Here is a 5,000-nt window from a genome sequence, read left to right as displayed (position 1 = left end):
TACCTGTTGAACCTGTTGAAAGAGCAGCCAAACGCCAGAAGATACGTGATCGACAGAGTCAATACAATGAAGAAGTGGTAAAACAAACCAGACCGTCAAGGAAGGCACCTTACAAGATCGATGACGTGTTTACAATCAAAATGGACAGGGAAGAAAAAACGCGTCCTGTACACCCGAATATGCTGTTGCGCAAAATAATGGAGATTAGGAAAGACTATGCTAAAATAGTTACTTCACAAGGAAGCATTAAGATTATATGCTTGCACTTCGAGGAATGTGCCACTCCATTATTGCAACGAAATTTCGTTCACAGCTGCTTGCAAGCAAGCTAACAATACTTGTCAGTAGCATTTGTTCAGTTTGCAAATAAATGAAGTAACAACAATTTTTTTGGACTGCATCTTTATTACTTGTATTCAGATTAAATTTAAAACATAAAATGAATCTATACATTTGGTTACTTTAGTGGACGGTGTCTGTTACCCAAACCGCATTACTTAGTTAACCAGTCAAAAATCCACTTACTAGGCCTAAATACCAACCTATTTTATGACCCTAACCCTAACCCTAACCGTAACCTTCTGAAAACAAACTTCAATTTCATATTGATAACCTTAAACTCAAACTGACGCAGTCCTTAGGCCTAAATGCACTATCGTGACCATGATCCACACTTTCTGTTTGAAGCTAATCATTCAAAGGCACTTCTAAACCACATTGGTGAGAGGCGAGTGCTCTCAACACTGCGCCATCCCTGCACCCCTGTTCAATATTTGAACTGGTTTGAATAAAACAAAACAAACTGGTTTGAAAGAAATAAACGGGTTTGAGAAAATTTAAACCAAAAATCAAATTAAACCACAACATCTACCTTCACAGTTAAAGCATTTCGCCTTTGACAGACAATTTGTGGAGATATGGACACCCTTTAGCCACACAAAACACTTGACATTTTGTCTCAGTATTGTTCTCCTAGCTTTCGGTTCAGTGATGGTCATGCAGTTAATGGATTTGTGATTCTTCTTGCAAAAAACACATTGTTGAGTAAATTCCTCACTGCCTGTATAAAGGGCAGAGGCAGAATGGAGTTGTTTGCTTCTTGCTCTATACTGGCATTTGTACCACTTGTTTTCATTGCGGTACATCTTTCCCTGGCTTCCAACTAAGTTTTCATTGAAATAAACAAGGCATCAAGATTCAATGATTCCTCACTGACAAACTTACGGCTTACAACCAGTCGCTCCAACCACGAGCCAACTTTACCAAGAGAAAGAAAATAGTGGTCAGAGTTCATCACCAAGTACCAGCCTACGAGCACATCTGTTACTGATTCCGATAGAGTATTTGTTTTACTCAAGGTACAAGTCCGTGTTGTTTCTGAGAGTAGTTTGGCCCTGAGTACTTATGGTTTCGTAGACACAGCTGCTGTCAGTTCCATGATAAACCCCCGGATCGCTGCGAAATCGAAGCTACAAGGAGTCCCTGATAGAGTCAGTCTGAACACTGTACGTTACTCATACGAGTCACGGCTGTGAGCTATCCCAGGTGAAATTCCACATCTCCTCAACACATGAACAAGCCCCCGACTTCACTGTCAATCATGCTCTTCACATTAAGATTTGAATGTGTCCAATCGCTACTGCTCTAATCAAGTAGACTAGTCTGAATGGCCACACCTGAAAGATGTGAAGCTGCCTAACCACTTAATAGATGTGAGTGAAGTGTCTGTTCTTATTGGTCAAGCCGTTCCACAAACAGTTATATCATCTTCGACTATTGCTGGGGCAATGATCCACAGAACGAGCCGTATGCGACCAAGCCTGTCGAAAGCAGAAGCATTTAAGATTTTCATACTTTCTAAGTTTAGGAAAACACGTAGAAACCTCCGTGACAGTTGTTTTTGAATAGAGTGACAACCATGTTGAAATAGTTGCTAAGTGATGTAACGGTCTAGAACTGGAAACGTAAAGGATCATGGGATTGTAAAACACGTGCGAGGTTGAAATAGAAAAATGTCTGTAGAAATTTATTCCTGTTACTGTGATTGAACCGAAGAAAAGGAACTGGATTGTTATGTTGTGTGAGTTAATTGGAGTCAGATAGTTATTTGATGTCTCGTGTTGGTATCTTAGCGTTTACGGAATCGAACAAAGCCATCATTTGGATGGTGCATTGCCGGCCCAGTCAATAAGAGAGAACATATGCCATAGCCAGTCGCCCTCTCAGTCTTTGAGTTTGGCTTTGAAGAGAGTCAGTCAGCCGTTTATCTGTACAAACAGGTCGAGGCGTTTACGGTTTGTGAGTCGCACAGATTCATTAACACTGCTGATAGTACCAAGAGCACTGAAGATAAAAGGGCACTGGGGATTCTGAACAGTATAACTAAGGTCGAGAATGGAAGATACGTGTTACGTCTTTAGTGGCGGAATGAAGATCCGATACTGCCGTAACAGGCCACAAGCTGAAATAAAATTACAACAGTTAAAGAAGCGGTTCCTGCCTGACCCAGTGAGCCACATATAATGAGGCTAAATTTGGAAATGATGTTTGCGATATTGTCCGAAATAATTTCTACGTTGACGACTGCCTTTTCTCAGTCCCTACCACTGAGAACGTCACTACGACTTAGGCAGTTGCTGAAGAGGGGAATTTCCCACTGACCAGGTTCACTTCCAACGACTTCAAAGTCTTAGAGGCTATACCAGCTGAGGAGAGAACAGTTAAGTTACCCCTTGGACGGACACTGGGTCTACATTGGGACAGTGAGACAGACACACTATCTGTGAAAGTGTCAACTTTCCTTGGTGGAGCTAATTGCCAGACGAGACGAGATTGCTTATCTAAGGTGAGCTCTACATGTGATTTGCTTGGTTCCATTTGTCCTGTTTCCATTCCTGCTAAGAAATTGATGCAAAACACCTGGCAACTGAAGCTTGACTGGGATGTTTCATTATCCGTAAGCTTGCTGGAGGGCTTCATAAGGTGGAAAAAAGAACTGTTGCTCCTTAATCATTTAAGCCTTACTCGCTGCTATTTAAGTGGAGGTTGTTCCCGTGATGCATCTTTCGAACTTCACCACTTTGATGATGCCTCTGAATATGTTTATGGAACAGTGTCTAAGTTGAGGAAGGAGACTGGTGACCAAACCGTTGAATCTACTTTCATCTTGGCAAAGAGTCACCGTAAAAATGTAAGTGTTTTGTTCATAGTGGAAGTGCAGTTAGCTATCAAGCTACAATCTCGGACAAAACTGTTGAGACAGTAACACAAATTCGCCTTCATTTTTAAACATCCCTACTTACTCTCCCCTTTCCACTCCCCTCCCACCCTCCCCCCTCAGTCAATGTTGCTGAGTATCGTCATATGTTCTACAGTATATTTCTGCCCAAGAGAAATCAACATTGAGGTTGGGGGGAGGGAAAAGGGCAGGTTGCAAGCGGTACATTTGGATAACTTGTTGGAGTACCCAAAATGTTCTTTTGTCTCAACAGGTTTTGTCCGAGATTGTAGTTACAGGCAGCCACTTATAATAACCTGAAAGATACAATTCAAATTTAACAGAAACAGTATGTTTCTGTGATAAGATTGGAATTGGAAGCTGCTACGATCGCAGCACAGGTTCATCGCCTGATCTCAAGCGAGACTAATTTGGAGCCTCTTTTTTCTGGACAGACTTTAAGGTCACATTCCAGTAAGTAAAGGTTGAGTCTCGAAAGTTTAATACCTACGTGGCCAACAGAGTCTATGAAATTCGAAGTGTATCCCAACCCAATCAATGCAGATACTATCAAAGTTCCCTTCATCCAGCTGATGATGCCTCTCGGGACTTAACAGTGCATCAGAAGTCGATATCTGAAAGATGGTTCAGTGGTCCAGCGTTCCTGTTCAACCCTAAAGAAGAATGGCTCAATGCTGACATTGATACCTTATCAGACAGCGACCCAGGAATCAGGAATGAGAATCCTACATCTGTGGCGACGGGACCAGATAAGGTACCAGAGATGCTGAAAATACACTCGTCGTGGACAGTTCTGAAGATAATTGCCTGGTTGTTAAAGTTTATGGAGTATCTAAGGTGTCGCAAGAGAGATGACAAGTTTGAACTCTCCAAACTCCTCACAGCGGAAGATTTGAAGTTTTCAACTGTTGCCATTGTGCAGTTAGCCCAGAGCAAGGTGTTCTCAGAAGAGGCGAATAATTTGGAGAAACGAGGAAGTGTGAAACGCTCAAGCAAGTTATTGAAGCTCCGACCGATACTGGATAATGGCTTCGTAAGAGTGGGTGGACGCATTGGGGATTCTCCAGTCACACGTGATGCAAGGTTCCCAATGATTGTTCCACCTAATCAACCGGTTACCCAGCTTCTGATTGCATCATAGCATTAGAAAATAGGACATGCAGGTCAAAGTTACATTCTTGCTCAGCTGAGAGAGAAGATTGGATTCCAAAAGGGAGGTTCTTACTTGCTAAGGTCTTGCAATCTTGCCTAAACTGCAAGAAGCAAAGAGCAGCCAGGATGGAACAGATGATGGCGGACTTACCAACATTCCGCACAACAGCCTTTGAACCCATTTTCACGCAACTGGAGTCGACCTTTTTGGCCCTTTGAACGCAAAGAGACGAATAGTAGTCGTCAAAAGGTAGGCCGTGTTGCTTACTTGTCTTAACTCTCAGGTCGTACTCCTAGAATTAACTTCCTCCTTGGAAACGGATCGTTTCATTAACGTTCCAAGGATATACATCAGTAGACGAGGGACACACAAAACTATCCACTCAAATAAGGGCACCAATTTTACTTGTGCAGCAAGAGAAAACAAAGAGGCCATAGATGGATGGAATAAGAAACAGATCCAAGAAGGATGTCAATGGGTTTTCTAACTATCCAAGGCCTCACAAGCTAGTGGGGTCTGGAAGAGGCTAATCCAAAGCACTCGAACAGCCTTGCGAGCGATACTTAGAAACAGCTTAGTGGATTAGGAAGTCTTGGTTACTGTCCTCAC

The sequence above is a fragment of the Montipora capricornis genome, unplaced genomic scaffold (genome assembly GCF_036669925.1).
Source record: "Montipora capricornis isolate CH-2021 unplaced genomic scaffold, ASM3666992v2 scaffold_502, whole genome shotgun sequence".
Lineage (NCBI taxonomy): Eukaryota > Metazoa > Cnidaria > Anthozoa > Scleractinia > Acroporidae > Montipora > Montipora capricornis.
The sequence above is the reverse complement of the archived record's forward strand: the minus strand, read 5'-3'. Positions refer to the sequence as shown.